We start from the raw sequence: 19482 nt of genomic DNA on the forward strand, positions 1-19482 counted from the left end.
TTTTGTACTGGCTTGGTGACACCCCAAGTACTCTGACTTCAGAAAGTAACATCAGGGAACACCCAGGAAAGGCCAGGTTACAGAAGCCTCATTTAAACACCTCATTATCCAAGGTCTACACTGTAATGCCTGCAAGTTCAACCCCAGGTTTAGGCAGTTTTCCTTCTTCAAAATGAAAATTATCCAAGTCACTAACGTTAAAAACAGACCTTTAGTCTGTGTTTTAATTCAGAAGAGAATTCCAGATGAGCTCAAGGAGGGGTCTTTGCTTCCCTACCAGAGAGCCTTATCGGGTCTTCCTTACAACACCTCCAGGAAGAATTCTTGGTTGTTTACTGCAGGGTGGGCTGGAACATTCCATTAACAAGCTTTCAAAGGTATACACAAAAATTCCAGCTCTTGAAAATTTCAGAGGAATTACACAGTAGCTTGTTCGATATGAAGACATGATTTATTTATATCAAGACGCCTCTTAAGAAGTTTTTCTTAAGATGAATTTAATTAGAAGTGTGCATTACTTGCCACGTTTGACCTACGCAACTTTTTGATATTAGGAGCTACAAAGATGATATAAATCTTTAATTCCTATTATTAAAATATTTGGGTTTTTTTAAACGATGACATGAAAACTAAACTCTTAGGATATGGTCTCAGGATATATTCAGTAGCCATTTAACTATTTAGGAAAGAACATCAACAGAGCATGAATACTTTAATTCCCATTTATCAGCCAGGAAACTAGCTCTCTTGAGTGATTTGCCCAAGAGACCCACAAATGTATCACTGGTTTAAACTCATGTAGTAATAAATTTTTAAAATGTAAAAAGTAATCATTTTTGCTTTTCTCCCTCAAGGTAGAATAATCTCCAAGATTAATACACTGATTTATGTTGAGCAATTATTCTGGGCCAACTATTGCCTTTAATTTTAGGAGAACATTGATTTATGTTGAGCAGTTATTCTGGGCCAACTATTGCCTTTAATTCTAGGAGAACAACAGTCAAGCAGACAGGGCTCCTATGTCCAAGGAGTTTCCCCATGAGGTTGAGAAATAATCGTTTGTCAGTCAGCTGATATAGATGGCAGGTAGTACAAATCAGACTAGAAGGTGAAGGCTAGAGGAACAATAAGAAATTGGTTACCAACCTTGCCATAAATTCATTGAGAGATTTTTTTTTTTTTAAAGTCATGTTCAAGAGTCTCTGTCAGCTCCGGAATTGCAAATTTCAGGAGTCAAGAGAAACCAGCACTTTAGAGCAAAAAGGACTAGACACACAAGGAAATATAATTCCTGTGACAAAACATTAACGAAAAAATGATCTGCTATCAACCTTAGCACTGCAGACTTACCCAATCCAAGAAAAAACTCGAATTTACATTTTTCAAAGCACAGTTTATCAAAATAAAATGTTTTCTTTGTATAGAGACACTCCTCAGTCGCATGTCAGTCATTTCCACGCACCTCCCATTGTGTTCCTAGAGATTCCATCTCTCTCTGGAACAAAGGACCAGCACCATTCATTCCTGGAATCAGGGAGTAACTTCCAGAGAATAAAGACTTGAAGGATCCTGCAAACCATTGTGTGCTTTTCTGAGACTCTTGAAAAAAGAACAACAGAAATTCTTCACTGTTTCTCAAGCTGAGTAGCCTGTCTTAAGGCAGTCAGGCCAGCAGGAGCGAGCACCAGCTGGGGACGTTTCCCCAGAAGGTCCTCAGGTACTTAGGGATGCTGTTCTGCTCGAGATCTAAAGCAGATCCTTAGTGTGTTTTAAGAACTAACTATTCTTGAAGGCTTTTCCTTCAATTTATAATCCTAAAGTACTTTGTTTTTGATGAAAATGTAAGATATGTAAATGACTTTTCTACCGAGTGCTTACAACCTTTGAATTAAGTGAAATCAATCCTGAATTCCATATTCTCAAAAGAGACAGCTACATAAAACTCTTTTTAAATAATAGCCAATTGAACTTGGAATATCCCACATGGCTTAGTCAAGTGGAAGAGATGGATCTACTGACAGCAGAATAGAGAAAGGACTTGCCTCACTGTAATTACTGGTGTACTTGTTTGTCTTCACCAACTGTGAGCTTCTTAAAAACAAGGTAACAAGTCTTTGCATCTCTCAGCTCAGTCAGTAAACAAACATTAATTCTACAAGATTTTAATGTGGTTTGTATTTTCCTACATTGCATTTAACAGAGTAGAAAACTCCCACATCCGTTGCTCATTTGAACTGCTTTTAAAAAGCTCAGTCTTAAAAATATGCTTACCAAAACAACCGATCTTTTTTTTAAATTTTTTAGAAAACCGCTGATCTCTAAATAAGGAATGAATTCATCACCAAAGCAATACTTGCACCTTTTAACTATATAAAATAAATTTTTAAACTTACAAATTGTGCATCCAACCCAATAATGCATTTATAGAGCAGAAATAGAATTGTCTTCACACAACTGAAGGGGAGTTATGTAGGTACCCACAATAGCAGAAGATGGAGGCCCACAGAGAATGTTTCCTGGAGTTGGGGGATGCTGGAATTTAAACATCTAAGCCAATCATGCCCTGGGCTTCCTTACTGCAACCACACCAACTTTCCTGTTTATATTCCTCAATCGCAAAACCAAAATGACACCTTTACCCTAGCAAGTCACATGAGAGGACTTTTTAAAAAAATAAAGTAAGGGAAATATCATCTAGTAAACTGCTTGGAAATACACATCCAAAGGTACACCAGTCGTCCAGTTACTTATTTGTCATAAATTGCTGCTCAACCATCAATACCATGTCATGCCAGCTGATTACACATTCCAAGTACATAATCTATGACCTCAGGGCTTCAAAACAAAACATGAAGTTTGGTAATCAGCCATCCATATGGTGAGTTAGGGATACTCAACGGTGCATAAGATAAAAAGTTAGCTGCAAAGAGCTATCACGAATGGATAAAGAAGATGTGGCACATATGTACAATAGAATATCACTCAGCCATAAAAAGAAATGAAATTGAGTTATTTGTAGTGAGGTGGATGGACGTAGAGACTGTCATACAGAGTGAAGACAGAAAGAGAAAAACGAATTCCGTATGCTAACACATACACATGGAATCTAAAAAAAAAGGGTTCTGAAGAACCTAGGGGCAGGACAGGAATAAAGACGCAGACATAGAGAATGGACTTGAGGATACGGGGAGGGGGAAGGGTAAGCTGGGACGAAGTGAGAGAGTGGCATGGACATATATACACTACCAAATGTAAAATAGATAGCTAGTGGGAAGCAGCCGCATAGCACAGGGAGATCAGCTCGGTGCTTCGTGACCACCTAGAGGGGTGGGATAGGGAGGGTGGGATAGGGAGGGTGGGAGGGAGGCTCAGGAGGGAGGGGATATGGGGATATATATATATACGTATAGCTGACTCACTTTGTTGTACAACAGAAACTAACACAGTATTGTGAAGCAATTATACTCCAATAAAGATGTTAAAAAAAAAAAAAGAGCTATCACTGCCCTTTTTATTCTACTACCCAATTTAAATCCAACTGACTTGACCCTACAGAGTAGATGATCCCTAGCTATGCTCTCCCTTCTGAGGGCCCGTTCCTTTAGATCCATATGGAAGTGCCATCCTAATATGTTAGTGGGGAGGGGCGCCAGGGGAAGGGGGGGAGATAAAGGAGCCACAGCTGCAGAGAATGCCGTTGGCTAATTCATAAACTGAATTCATATAAAATGAGACCATCTGAGTAATCAGTCACATACAACCGGAATGTGTTCCATCTTGTCTAAAATGAGACCATTTTAAGACAAAGTATTGATTTAATAGTAAAAGTAGCACATGCTTATGGTATAAATCTTGGAGAGGGTATGAGAATGTCCTAGAGCCCAAAGCAGCTCACAGATATAGACAATAAATACCCGGCCATCACCTCAACTATAAGTACACTTTGAATATGTAAAAAGGAAGCTTATTAAAATAAAAATTTTGCAAATAAAGTGTCAATATCTAGAAATGTTTTAGAATGCGTAAGTAGTATTGCCAGATTAGACTTGCCTATTGGAACCCTGCATTATTATTTCTTAACTACAGGTTATTTCAGAAATCGATTCCCTATCACTGTAAAAACCTACAAACTTATTTTATTTAATAAGAATTCGATCATTAAGAATCAGCTTTAAAGCACTAGGCACTGTCCTGTGAGAGACCCCAGGGTTGACACGAAAACGCTTATCTCTAAGAATCTTAGTTCCCACTAAGGCCAGAGACACTCAGGAATGAGACAATAAAAGTTGAATACTGACCACCAAGGATGACATGTAAATGAGGGGGTGAGGATTAAATCACAAATGTTGTCTTAACTGTATACAACCCCCTACCCCCAAAGAAAACACTGTGATATTTACTAAAGATTCGTCGTTACAAGCTGGTTCTCGGATGCGAAAGTACAGCGAAGGGCCAACACTCTGAAATATGCCTTATTTGTATCGCATGATGTCACATGGCCACAAAACACGCCCTTCTGTGCCTTCAGCCCTTACTGGACCATAGGTTTTGTGCTAGAAACTGACATCCAAAGATGAAGGAAGCAAAGTCCTGGCATGGATGAACTCACCATTTACAGTAAGTGGTCACAGCACAGAACCAGGGCTAAGTTCGTATCTACTTCATTAGGTTTATAATCCACTAATGTGTTAAGATTTAAAATCATATGCTCATCTGGAGGCCTAATACTCCTGACCTCACAAAGACTGTTACAAGCATTCATTGGTTAAGGTGCTGAATACTATTGATCCATGACATTCAGTGACTTGCAAGTATGGATGAGAAATATAACCACTGCCAGCCCCAGCTTTCACTCACTGCGGTTTATGTCTGAGAAGACCTCACAGTGTAATAATACTGTTTCCCAAATAACAATACGATTTCATTCTTCCTTTGACACTCTACCTTAGGAGGAAGCTCGGGTACAGGAGCCATTAGCACTAATTACTCCAGAACGTCCCAGGGCTTTAGTACAATTACCACTAAGGTTACCGCCTGGAGACAGAATACTTACACTAATTGGAGTTCATCAGATATTCATCTTCATGGTAAGCACAACTGATGAGCTGAAATTTCGTGTCCATAAATGGAAGTTACCTCAGCTAGCAAAGGACCTCAGCCTTTCAGGGGACGTGTGCGCTCCATGAATATAATGTCCTGTAGGCAACCTTTGACACTGAACAAATACGGAGCGCTTGCTAAGTCCCAGAACTGTTGCACAGCACTGTTACGGATCCACCAAACTGACACACCCCTGCCTTCCAGGTCTTTCCAGCTAGAGGAATGGAGACACTAAATAATCACATCAGTTTTGATAAATGTGGGGGTAAAATTGCCAAGTGTTCTGAGAGGCGTGGGGATAATCAGGAAAGGCGTCTCTGAGAAAGTGGCATTTTTAAGCCGAGGTGTACTCGGACAATGGGAAAAAAGAACACTCCCGGCAGAAGAAGAGTGGGAAAGAGCTTGGAGCATTGGGAGAACTGAGAGGCAGGCCGTGAACAGAGGGTGGGTGATGGTGAGTTTGAGAGGAGGCTGAAGAGGAAAACAGAAGGTGCACACGTGGGAACTTACAGATCAGCAAAGGATTTTTATATTTTATTCTAAGTGTAACAGAAAGTCATGATAGAAGAGTCTTCGGCACAGGAATGCCATGCTTAGACTTAGCAGAGGAAGACAGCAGTAAGCGAGGAGAGGGATCAAACTTCGACTAGGCTCCTAGCTTAGTGTAGAGAGGAATGGACGGATGTGAGGGCTAATTATAAGGTAGACGCCATAGAGCTCTGTTAGCAGGAAGAGCCCAGTTTTCTGGAACGAATGGAAGAAGTTGCTATTGACCAGAAGTCAAGCACTGAAAGAAGACCACAGACGTTGGCTCGAAAATAGATGTGGCTTAAACTAGATAAAATAAAAAATTCAACAGTAACTCACATTGCAGGTTTTATGCAGAAAGTAATTTACCAGTGAAACTTTTTATAAAAGATATTAAACAGTACCAACTTTCAATTAGTTTAGGGCTGCTGGTTCATCTAGAATCATCACAGTGAATTACTGTATTCAATTAGACTGTGGCTCAGTGAGGTAATATTTTTACTGCCGTAGTTAACACAACATGACGTGACCTGCAGCTTGAAACAGAAAGGCAACGGCTGAATCACTTGAGAGGGCACTTTCTAAAGTTGTAAATTGCTTTTTGAAAAAGAGCGTCTCCAAAGTGTTCAGTGAAGACATACCCACATCCACATTTGTTGAGAATGCCCCTCAAAAAATCCCTTCAGTATCACTACTTGTTTTATTACTTGGAAAGGCCCCAACATTCATGAGCCTTGATTTTTCTTGTCATCAAAGACTTCATATGACTCCTGACACTAACTTCCCAGTCTTTAACATCCCACTGTGCAGAAACCTATCAAAACTCCAACCATTCTTCCCACATTTGCTTTCTGTTAAAGCTTGTATCTTCTAATGTCTTCAAGTCTCCATGCAATAAAACTTGCCCTGTAGTAATACTCTGTATGGTGAATCCCTACCAACAAGCATGGATGCTAGAATAGGATTTTAAACTGGCTTACACATCTGGTCAACTCTTCCATCTAGAGTAGGAAGGGCTCTTTACCAATGCCACTATTGGTAAGAGTTTTTTGTTTGTTTGTTTGTTTTTTGTTGTTGTTTTTTGCCCCAGAATACCTCTATTTTAATTTACCCAAGACTGGCTAGTTCTTTACACAACATGGACTAGGTAAATCCTTCTCTCTTCCTTTATTCACTCTTGTCAGTTTTAGGTATATGGATAACCAATGGGAAATGCTTCAAGCAGAGGAAAACATGATCATACAGTGCTAGAATGAAAAATAGGCTTCACCACGTATTAATGCCTATTGATTGGTGGCGACTGCCTAGAGCACTGTGTTGAGAAGGATTCTGAGGCCTCATCCATAGACCCACGTCCATCCTGAGTACAACAGAGGGAACGGTACCTGCATACACACTCTGCCAACCCCAGCCCAAGGGAGCCACAAAAACAGGCTTTGAATCCCACACAGGCTCTACCTTTTCCAGCAATGTGAATCTCAGGGAAATTAACTTCTCTGCATCTCATGTTGTCCAAAGAGAACGCTACTTAGGCTTGCCTCACATGGATTTGTGAGGATTAAACCACAGGCTCCAGGGTAGCTCATTCTCCCCACCCCCTTCATCTTGAGGGCAGGGAAAAGGGCACTTTGCACAGGGGCTTCGAATGTTCCTCACTGAAAACCACCTTTCCTAATATGAAACCTGAATTGTTATGAGCTGTGTGTCCCCTCCTCCCCCAGATTCATATGTTGAAGCTCTAACCTCCAGTGCCTCAAAATGTGACTGTATTTGGAGAGAGGGCCTTTAAGTCCAATAGGACTGATGTGTCCTTATAAAAACAGATTGGGACATACAGAAAGAGACACGAGGGGTGCACGCACGCAGATGCAAGACCCCGTAAGGACACAGCAAAAAGGCGGCCATCTGTAAGCCAGGGAGGGACACCCCAGAGGAAACCGAACACCTTGACTGTCAACACCTTGACTTTGAAATTCTAGCCTCCAGTCTGGGGTATTGTGTTATGGCAGCCCTAGCAGATGAATACAGGAACAAAGCATCCCTGCCTCTGCCATTCCTATCACTGCGTGAGCATCTCCACCTCTCCCCTCCTGTTCCTCCCCTTCCTCCTCACATGCTCTAGTCTCCTTTTCTCCCCTGAAAACTCTAGAAGGAGGGGGTGGTGCGGGGCTTGGAAACGAGGTCACTGACTGCTGATCTAGAACAATGTAGTTTTGCTTCCTGTAGCGTACTTACCAGAAATCCTGCCCACGCAAGGGGAATCCAGACACTCTTAAGAACTGAAAGGAATGGCATTCCCCTCTCTCCATCCAGAAATATGGCTGCAAAAGTACCTCGTTGAAACTTCCCTCAAATGTAGCCATTTGCTCCCTTTCAGAAGGATTTTACAAAGCTCAGTATTTCACAAGAAATGCTATTGTATCCAAATGCCTCTCCCTCTCTCAAGATGAGATGGTTTAATTAGCTAGGGTGGTAGTTAAATGTGCTATCTGAATCAGATTTCAATGGAAATTCATCCCCAGCCAACTCACATCTCACACTAACCATGGTGCATGTTAGTGATCTAAAACATTTATTCTAGTAGTTAGATATTTTCTCTACTAGGTAAACTATGCAAACAATTGCTAGCATGTCAGGGCCTGCTTGCTGGTTTGCCATGCTGTGTGCTGCTAATATTAATTGTATTATATTATGCTGTCTAAATACCCTAAGGGTTTGGGAGGTTTGGGGGTTGATTTTTAGATATATCTCCCTCAGGTCACGCCCTCTTCCAAAAGAAATCACGCTCAACTCAAAACTTGCTTGAGTTTTTTTTTCAGTCCCCTTAGAAACAGCAGTAACATTTTTTGCAGTATTACATCATTCTGGACTTCTTTACCCTTTATCTGGGATTCTTGGCTATCTCACTACAGGTATGACAAAGGATACTCCTTAGGTAGTATGCCTAGCAAAGCGGATCAATAACAGAAAAGAGATATGCAAGCAGTTGCTCTTGGTCTTAAAGAAGGCAAGTTAAAGGGAGTAGCATGGGTACAAATCCTAATTTAACTGGGGACAAATCCTAATTTGCCAACTGCTTCCTTTAACCACCACTTCTCCATTTAACATGGTAATATTTGTTGCCGGAAATAAGGATACAGTCCAAGAATGTGTTACTATTGACAACATTAAAGTTTAAAGTGCAACAATGTGATATTTTTTAAGCAGGAAGGACTAATTAACATGGCTGATGAGGCAGAGAGATGTGAAGCCTGTTGACATTCAAATTCAGTTTTTCAGGAGTTCATTTTTTGGTTATATTCTCAGCACTCAGATTTAGTAGTAAATCAAACATATTAGAAATATTAATGGAACTCCTTTCCTATTTAAAACTACAACTCTTACCTTAGTGAAATAATGTGTTATAATCCCATCATGTAGTTGCTTCTCTCTGCATTGTAGCCAGTTGAGTTCTCCTTGGGCAACCCTCATACCCACCTACCCACCCACCCACCCAGGAGACTTTATTATAGATGAAATCAAAGCTAAGCTCTCTGGATAGTGGAAACAAAACCAGTAAGAACAGAAAGGGTGGAGGTAAATGGAGTGAGCTACTAGTTCTGTCTCTTACACCAATGAAACTTTCAGTGAGACTTTTCCTTAGTCAACCACCAGATTAGGTGAGGAAGAAGACCGATAATCATGTGAGTCACATGAAGAAACACATACCTGGGAAACCACCAATCTTGTATTAACAACCTTCTTGAGAACATTGCTACAAACACTTGTTACTATTTGTCTGAAAACCACACACTGAAAGTGCTGGAAAAGTCCAGTTGGGTGAGCCCTAGGAATTCAAAGCTTGAGGTCTCAACAAAAGACCACCAGGGCTACTGAGGAAACCCTAGTGCCACAATAACCTCTGGTCAATAAGGGCAGTATTCACTGAGGCTGGGTGATCACGAGACCTTCCAAGAGCTATTGTCACCACCAACTGTTAACTGAGACTCTTCCTTTCTTCCTTAGGAAAATGAGTCATTCAGAAAAGATTCCAGAACACCTCATTTAATCATTTAAGTCTTTAGTGAATACCCAAGTGGTCATATAACCTCACCCTACCTTCTTGATGGAATGCAGGATAAAGGAGGAGAGAAAGTCATCTCAAAATCTCTCCACCTGTAAGTCACTGATTTCTCTCAATTTTCCTTTTACCCAATAGTCTTAAATATGCCGAAAGCAAATACAGATGATGTTATCTTGTATTGAAACAGCTGAGAACATTTGTAAAGGTCAGAGACAGCAAATATTCCTACAGCTCCTACAGTTTCCAAGACAAGCTCAGAGAAGCTTAAACAGTACTCTGTGACTACCCAACAATTCCAAGGAGACGCTCTTCTCTATAACCTTAAGAAACTGGGATGTCCTCAGTTATTAGATGGTTCCTATTGTTTTCTCTTTTGATATGCTATTTTCCCAATTAGATCCTGTTACTATTTAACTTGGCTATTGTATTAGTCTATGTGGCAATGGTGTTTTGAATGCCTGTCAGTGGGTGTAAATGATGTGGGTCTTTTCAAAATCACTTGGCCAAGCAAACCAGGAAACTTGTAATTTAGAAAGCTCAACCAGGAAAAGCTGTTCTCTGACATCTTTTTCTTCATAAACTTACAAAAAAGTTTTAATGTGGGTTTATTTTAGGAATATATCCACTTCTGAACCTGCAAAACTGTAATAATTAAAAGCATTATGAAAACTGTGACGCCACTTGTTTATTGCAGGTTTCCCTGGGAAACAATATAAATTTATCTAAAACTTATTCTCCACTTATTGAAATGTCTAAATAGATTATTTTAAATATGAAACTAGAACTCTCTTATCTAAAACTAAACTTATCACAGTTTCTCCAAATACAGATGCACATAAACAGTTTACATTGCTAAAATCCGTTTCAAACATCTGAATATGAAGCTTTATGAAGTGTTTTAACAACTTAAGTACTTAAGTTCCATATCTTAATGACTACTTCAGAAACTTACAGCCCTTTTAAATCCTCTAAATCGGCCCAAATACTATAAATGATCATTTTAAAGAAAAAAGATTAAACCTCATGTTTCACGCAGCTCTCAAACCAATAAGCCAGATAACACTAGTAATCGGCATAAAAGCTCGTGTCCATCGCCTCTCCACAGCACTGTGCACGCTGGCTTTTCCAGGAGATTCCGGAGCATTTCGAGAGTACCATGCTTGACTGCTCCACTCACTCTACAGCCCCCAAATTAGTCGAAAACCAACTGGCTTTCTTTTCAAACTCCTACCCTCCATATGCAGGCTCCAAACCCTGCAACACTGTTTATTCTCGGAGGAAAACAACGATATGACACGAAAATTTAGTTTTCTGGGCGAAGTTGTTTTAATGCATGCCATAAATTCTTTGGCATCTAAAGGAAACCACATGCCTATAATGTAAGAAAAAAAAAAAAAAAGAGAGAAGTTGAGTGGGAAAGATGGCGCGTAGATAAAGCAGTAGCAGGCAGTAAGCACAAGTGGTGTTATCAAAAGGCAGAATGGCTTCTCTCTGCTGGAGAGGGGAGACAGGGCATCAGGGAGAGAAACAGGATCAGGACTGGGTTTTCAAAAACTGGTATCAGAGTCAAAGAATGGGAAGAATTTTTTTTTTTAAGTTATAGACAGTGAGTAAGAGCTTGACTCAATCAGACAGAAGGGAGGGCCCATAGGAGTGAGGCTTTATTGAGAAATAATCTGGGTTCCCACTCAGCCACTAACCAGCTCAGGGGACCTTGAATAAGCCACTAACTTTTCTAAGATCCTTTTGAGTTCCAAAGAAGTGTTTTAGTCATGAGCTTTCAAACCTTCTGTTACAATCAGGCAAGTATTTACAAAGGACTGAGGTTGAGTTAGGATAGTATTTAAAAGCGGCCACCAACCTTCTGTAAACGAATCCTGTGTGGGGGCAGAAGGAAAATGGGGTCACAAATTTAGGACTTGGTTTATTTCTAATCGGGCAACCCTAACTACATAGCTGGAAGAGGGCTGACTAGTATCTCTGATTAGTATTTCAGAGGTAGAATCACAGGTACGGCATTTGAATGATTCCTTCCACTTGGGAAGTGTAATGAGGAAAGCGAAGGGGGCAACCAAACCCACGTTTCTCTACAGTCCTGAAAAGCAGCCCTCATCCTCACCATCCTCATCCCAGAAATCATTTAAGGATATCAGCCCATGTTCACTATGACAGGAAGCATTTCTAATCTAGAGACCACTTAATGTATTTACAGATGAAATATTTATTAGACACTGTATCTCTTCTAAGACAAATAATTTTTCATTGAAGAACTTAGTACAACTCTCTCTAAATGAATATTGAAGAAGTTAATGTGTTACAATATGTTATCCATTTTCTCTTCAAGTGTCCATAATTACATGAAATAAAATGGCCATGGCTTATGGGAAAGACAGCAGCACTGGCCAGCGGAATAGGGCTATCAGACGTGGATTCAAATTCTATCAATTTCTATTAGCTCTAGGATCTTATGTACATTGTTTAACCCTCTATTTTTTCCTTTATTCACAGGTAAAATGCATCTTACAATTTGTTTGAGGGCATAAATTTCAATTAGAGCATATGACATACAATAAATAGTCAACAAGTGTCCAATTTCGTCCCTTAACTTCTCCAGATTTAAAAGAAAATAAAACCTTTGATGGAGGGAATTTCTTAAATGATACAATCACTATATCCAAAACCTCTTTCCTATAGTGAATACCTGACAGATAAAGTAAAATATAATTTCCTTCCTGATTCCTTAAGATTCAAAATCCTGTTTCAAGAAACTATTAAAAAAAATTTAGCCAAAATGAGAATGATTTTACCTTCACTCAGCAGCAAAGCCCTGTGTCCAGAAGGCCAAAAACAAATCACTTAGGCAGATCCCTGAATTAAATGCCTGAAAGGTCAAACTGATTCCAGGATGAACCATCTCAAATATCTGAAATTCCAAAGAACTTCCCTTTTTTTTTTTTTTTTTAAGAGGCCACAGTGACTAAGGTTGCCAGAGAGATAATTATTTCTAAAGATTTTGTCAACAGGTGACAACACCTTCAACATTCCTGAGTAAGACAAGCTTTAGTCTTTACTCCTGGTGTGGGTGGTAGGGATGTGGAAAAGTGAAAACTTATTCCTGGTGTGTCCTCAGGATTTTAAATATCTAAATTGGTTTATATCAATCTTTGCACTAATGACTAAAACACTCCTTTCAGATGCTGATGAATGCACCTTGATTCAGGACACAACAAAGCCAAGCCTCTTCAGGAATATGAATGAATTATGTCTACACCCAAGGTTATCCAGTGGAGTCCAGATCTCAACATATCAAACCAGTGAGCCTTTCTCTGAAGGTCTCTCAATTTCCAAGGACTTGCACATTATTGTTTTATACTGTAATACCAATCAATATGGAGGCTGGGGTTCTATGACTCTACCTACTTTGGACTTTCAAAACTAGTACAAGTGTCCTGGCAACATATTCAAGGTATCATAGCTACACCTGTAGGTTTTCTCTAAACCACAGACTTCTATGTTCTACCAACTGTCCAGGGTACTACCACCAGTTTGTCTTGCAATAATAATCTTTGAAGTAAGCATATAAACAGCTATAAATGTAGAGGATTAAGTAAAGAAAGCTGGTCCTCTCACAACTTTATAGTGTATGTGCATTATAAAGATGCACAGAATGTGTGTGACGCATTGTCCTAGGTCTTTGACTATTTTACTTAATCCTTACAATAACTCTGTATCATAACCCCCATTTTATAGATAAGAATTGAAGCACAGAGAAGCTAAGCAATTTGCCAAAGGTCACACAGCTAGTAAATGGTTGAGACAAGATTCTTAACCCAGTGCATCTGGCTCCACACCCAGCCCTCCAAGTCACGCTTTCTAAATATCACACTTCCTACACAATGTACAGTGGCTGAGCCCTATATTTCAAAGAGAAGTTCAAGGAACAAACGCATGAAGTCCAGTCCTTCCTCCCTCATCCAAAATGAACAAGAAAATAAAAAATCAAGTCAAAAACAGGTTCAGAAAGTGTTTAAGAGGTAAGGAGGAAATGTGTAAATACTTTGCCTTTCTCACTGAACACCATTTTCTTACATTATCTTGAAATGTTTCCTTATGACCTGGTTCCCTGTTGTGCTTGCAGATGACTTCCATTTCTAAGTCTCTAAAGCTTTCAGGAATTTATTCCTAGACTTCGAAGCATGCTCAATCATAACCTCCCCTCACTGACTGCCTTCGCTAGTCAAAAAAATCTCTGCTTTCCCTGTTTTTGTTCAAAACTTCTACTGCCTTTGGAAAGCCTGATTTTTAAAGTTACTTAAACCCTCAGGGTGCAGAAGAGGGAAAACACACTATGAGACCCTCTGCATCCATCTCATCCCATTTCTGAGTTCCAGAGGGAAGAAAAGACTGTGGTTTAACCTCATTGCTTCTTAGGCTTGTGTCTTTTCAAAATTACAATTTCACTATATCCTGGTAAGACTCTGATTCCCTAAATGATTATCTTTTACTTTTTATAAGGTTTACTGGACATTTTTTCTCACATGACACTTACCTAGATGTCTGTCTTAATAGCAGCGGAGGGAATGGCATTTAACAAAAATCTTCCTTTGGCAGGCTGGGAACTTCTGTGGTTTTAAGACTACCCCTGTATTTTCTCAGAAGAACTTAAATGCCATCTCTTGAGTTACATAAGCAGCCATGGGAAACTCAGTGAGGGTGGCCATCCCAGCTTCATTCAATCCACTTTGGGGCAAATTCCCATACGGCGTCTCACAGAATTTCAAATATCTACATGAGGTTTGAAATATCCTATTTCTGACTGAATACACCGAAACCCTCAGGTCTTAATCAGCGTGGAACAAAAATACAGCTCAATATACAGAAATTAGTTGCCGATGTCAATCACACTGATGACTGCTGAAAATGCAGACTGAGAGGTTAGGCCGGCCCCTAAGAGCCAGCCGCTGTACTTACGCACTCTTCAGACATACGTGTGGTCCTTATTACAGCCTAAGATTAGGAATTATTACTCCAATTATACAATTGAATAAAGTGAAATTCAAAGAGGTTTGAAGTAATTTGGCCAAAGTGGCCGAGCCAGTGCCTAGAGATTTCTCAAACTGACTCTCTTCCACTAACTACATCCTAGGAAACCTCCCCATCAAGAGTATTTGCTCTTTTAAAAAACATTCTGGCTATTCACAACCTCCGTTATTTCCTGATACTAATCCACCAGAATTAAGCTGTAAAGTTCACATTGCATTGTATTATCCAAAGTCTTAAGAGGCAGAATAAATGCAAAGGATTCAGTGAGTTGAGAAAACTTGATAAAATGCCAGATTCCGCACCCATTCCCCCCACCCCCAGAACTTCAACCCAGATACATGCTCGGTTTTCCCTCAGCAGTTACCTGGTTTCCAGTTTACCAGCTAAAACAATCATTAAGGAGATGTTTATCTTTTGATAAACAGGGTGTAAAATGAGTAGGTAAAAACTACCTATTAGAAAGATAAAGACCTAAGCAAATGAGAGCATTGCCCTCAACAGAAGCAGACACCAAAGGCCATTGCTTTTGACAAACAACAGTTAGCACGCCTTTCCTGAATATTTTTCAAAACAAAATTTTACAAACGATAACAAAAATAAGGCAGAGCAACTTTATTATAAATCTTTTATTTAGTAAGCATTGTTTATTACAGCTTTTAAAGGGCTTTATGTGAATGTTTAAGCCCGTAAATGAACATGTTAATTTCAGATGCTCAATGCAACCCATTTGTTTCAGGGGTACATGGGTAAAAATTGGAAATGAGCATCTAAATAGACTAGCTAGGCTCTCCCGTCTATATGCATACTGAGAAAAACAGAAAACTGGTTACTTTCCGAAGACCATTACGAAGCACTGTAAAGTGATATTCTACACCAACTAGTTTAGTTTCATATCATTAATAAAATTTTATTTCGTAACATGAGGATATATGTATACATTGTGTATGTGTATATACACGGCACCTTACTTGCTTTAAAAATGGTTTTGGATTTTGCCATTTTTTACAAAACTACAGTGATTATTACAGACATCCATTGCACAGTGACCGAATCTCCTCCAAACCTAAGTTTTTCATACTCCACTTATCTTGACCACGGAGTGAAAATGGTTTGAAATTGTTGTTAATGTGAAATTTTTTTTAAAAAAGACAAAAATTAAAGAGAATACGTCACATCTTAGATTATAATATGGTTTGGTCTAGTAAATCCAGGAAGACTTAAAGATACTTCCAAAGAGAGGGAACCAAAGCCCAGAGGGTTCTTCCATTCAAATTAGGGTGTTCAAATTAGATGTTCAGATTAGGGTGGTCTGTGGGGAGAAAAGGTCCTCCTGTGCCCACATAATCAGAGCACGAGTACCAGTGAAGGAGAGATGCGCCTCTGGCGCCACTGATAATACTGTGCAGTCATTGTTGGCGCATTTTGTCAAAAGGCCCAACTCCCTTTCTCTACCTGTTAAAGCTTGCCAAAAAGCTAGCTGGATAAAAGAAAAAGGTAACTGATCATTTATAATTCAATTTAAGAATTATCTTGCTCAAAAACCTAAGATTCATTGAATTGGGGATATATTGGTATATATTTGCTATTGCATGTGGTCTATATTGACTCATCCCTTCCACAAAAACATAACCTAAAGGAAAAGAAAAACAAAAAAAACAAACAAAAAAACCCTACATCTAGCCCTCTAAACCATAAAAAAAAACCAAAAACCACTCAATACTACGGAGTAGAGACGATAGCAGGCAGCCATCCTACCAAAGAAAGGTCCTGATACAGTCAACTTGATCAATATCAAGTTTTATTAAAAGGAACAAAAGAGATGATTTCCATTTTCCTGCCACGTGTTGTCTTACCAGGGTGTACCGAGAATACTTAAGCATAAAATTCTCTCAAGCATAACGTACCATTGCGAAAATATTATTAATATTTAGCTCCTTTTTATACACACAGTAAGTCTCCTTTTAGTTGGTAGAACAAACTAGCCCAAAAAGAGGCCATAATCTGGTTACTGCATCACTGGAAGAAAAATCAGTCATCAATCATCAAATGTGTGTGTGTGTGTGTGTGTGTGTGTGTGTGTGTGTGTGAGAGAGAGAGAGAGAGAGAGAGAGAGAGAGAGAGAGAGAGGGAGGATGGCTCATGGCTTCTGTTACACACAGAAAAAAAAAAAAAAATGAAGAACTTAATCAACCATCTTCACCCCAGCAGCCCCAGCTGCCTTCTTCCTCTCCTATCAGTGGATTTCCATCTCCATGGGGTTCGTCTTTGGGATTCCTAATGAAACAATGAGGTACTAGGAATCAAGAGAAAACAGCGTTAGGATCCTGACAAGGTAACCCTTTTCTCAGCTCTGGGTTTTGTAGGCCATCTTGTTCGTATAAACGCCAAAATGTCTTAATTTTTCCCAAGGAGTGACACTAGGGGCAATACCCACTGTCATTTCTGAGACCAAGGTCCCTTAATCAAATGGCCAGCAGCAAAAATCTGTCAGACAAACGGTTAATTGATGCACATTAAGACAGCCGCCATCACTGCAGAGCAATACATTACAGGAAAGAGAACAATGAACAGCACGAGAAAGGAAAACAGCAGTGTTCGTTTACAAAAATATTTAATCCCCAGTTTGCCCTCATCGTCAAGGCTAATCTTATTTTTCATCAATTGAAATCTCTAAGAAAGCAAGAGATGAGATAGCCTGGAAAAGAAGAAATACACACACAAGGGGGGGAAAAAAAAAAACTGTCATCTGTATCCAGCGGTTTCACGCAACATTTAGGGCAAACGCCTTTGTTCCTGGGCTTGGGAAGGGAGTGGGGGGGTGGGTGATGGAGAGATCAGATGGGGCTGCCTGGGCCCTCCACTCCCTGTTCTCCGGCGCATGCGCCAGGCCAAGACAAAGGAATAGGTAATTACAGTCCCGATTCATTCATTTTGCCCGCAGTACTGAGGATCTGCTGGCCCCGGCTGTAATCCCTGGGAGGTTGATCCACACCCCTATAGCAGGAAGACCACCTCTAGACTAGTGTTTGATTTTTAGCCCGCCAAAGATGTGCTAGTGGCCTCGCGGCAGACCGAGGTGTGGTGTCAATCCTGGTCAAGGTACTAAAAATGCACCCGTGTGCGCTGTGCTAATTTAAGCAGAGTGAAAATTACACAGGCAAAGACTGTTCACGCAGTCCGTTTCAAGGCGGACATGTCTCCAAGGAAGCAGATCAGGAGGCCAGCCAAGCGTTCGATGAATATTCATGAAAGAATGCGGTTTGTAGCCACGCATTGTGTGTGTGCGCGCGGACCCAGGGATTCTGCAATTTTTATTCTTGGGGGGGAGGGGGGTAGGCGGGGGCGATTGGGCGAGGAGGGCGAACAAGGGCCGGGCGTTGGCCTTCAGTGTTAGCGCTTTAAGCAAAACCTGCTAAACCCCAAACCTTCGCTCACAGCCGGGCTGGGCGGTCAGGGGCCGCGCGCTGTCAGGTTCAAGCTCACACCCTCCCGGCCGGGCCCGCGACAGGAGGCGCTCAGCGCATTCTCCGAACCGAATACTCTAAAACATAAAATGCTCAGATGTAGCCCACGGGTTCATGGGAAGGCAGTTCAGCCACGACCGAGGCTGGAGCTCTGCTCTGCTCAGCTGTGCTTCTGGAGGCACGTTGTCGTGTGAACCTCGCATTTCCTTGGCCACCCCAAGCCAAGATTCAGGAGTCCCACGGGTCAAGGAAACCCATCTGCTGAACCAAAAAGCCGCCTCCTCCCTTCGGATCACACCAGATTCCCCGTATTCCTTCTCCCCTCCCTCCCTCCCGCCCCACCGCACCCCACCCTCCATCTTCTGCTGCTGCGCCCCTCGCACCAAGCGCTTTCTTCCCGGCTCTGGACGGTGCCGGTGGCAGATACTCTCCCCTCGGCCTCACAAAACCGTCTCTTCGGGACGCAATTCATTTAAAGGGTTTCACATTCGGCAGTTTCCTCCTTAACCAGCAGCTTCCCTCCCACCGCCCACCCCCAACTCCGTTTATCAGGCTCCCCAACCCCCCATCCTCCCCGCCCTGCGAGCGGTCGAAACCACCCACCTCGGGGCCCCCCATCACCCCAGATGCCCGAAGCGCGACGGAGGCCTCACGGAGGGACCGCACGACCCGCGCCGTCTAGTGGGGCCCGCACCACTCCCTCCCCGCCCCGGGCTGCGGCGCCGAGAGAGAACAAAGGGCCTCGGGGGTGGGGCGGGGGCAGAGGGGGGAACGGAGGCCCCCGGGTGGTCGGCACCCCGGGTCCGCGGCGGCAGCTGGGCCACTGGGGCGCGCCTCCTTACCGGATCTGGGTGCCTGTGCCGCCCCTGGGTGAACGCGGTGCCGCGGAAGGGCCCGGGTCGCTGGCGTCGTCCGGCCGGGTGCCTGGCCGCTGGCGGTGGCTCTCTCCCCGGCTCGACGGCGGAGCCCGGAGCGAGGAGCGAGTTGGAGCGCTGCCGCCGCCGCCGTCGCCGCTGCCGCTACTGCCGCCGCCGCCGCCGCTGCAGCCTCTGCATTTCTCGCGCTCGCGCTCCCCCTCCCCTTCCTGCCCAGCGCCCTCCCCCGGCGCGTCCGCCCGCCCAGCCTCCCTCCTCCCGCTCACCCCGCCCACCTCGCTCCCCTCCCTTCGCCTCTGTCCCGGTGCCCCTCCCGCCTCCACCGAACTCCCCGCCGCGCTGGGGCCCCGCCCGTCTCCCTTCAAATCCCCTGCATCCCGGTTACCCCCACCTCCCTTCTCCTCCGAAC

At 42.1% G+C, this 19482-nt stretch overlaps 1 protein-coding gene and 1 long non-coding RNA gene across 2 annotated transcripts in view; one reads left to right on the forward strand and one right to left on the reverse strand.

The window, feature by feature from the left end:
• The window catches only part of LOC309656924, a 1002835-nt gene extending 986392 nt beyond the window's left edge, over nt 1-16443 (forward strand). Inside the window, exon 2 of the long non-coding RNA XR_014261617.1 lies at nt 5623-16443. This is a non-coding gene — a long non-coding RNA (uncharacterized lncRNA). The remainder of the gene's footprint in view (nt 1-5622) is intronic.
• BASP1 (brain abundant membrane attached signal protein 1) overlaps nt 1-19258 on the reverse strand; it is a 49571-nt gene extending 30313 nt beyond the window's left edge. Inside the window, exon 1 of the mRNA XM_082453870.1 lies at nt 19041-19258. The gene's annotated coding sequence lies outside the window, so the exon portion shown is untranslated. The remainder of the gene's footprint in view (nt 1-19040) is intronic.
• Nucleotides 19259-19482: the final 224 nt, after the last annotated feature.

This window comes from Balaenoptera physalus (assembly GCF_965194825.1).
Source record: "Balaenoptera physalus genome assembly, chromosome: 3".
Classification (NCBI taxonomy): domain Eukaryota; kingdom Metazoa; phylum Chordata; class Mammalia; order Artiodactyla; family Balaenopteridae; genus Balaenoptera; species Balaenoptera physalus.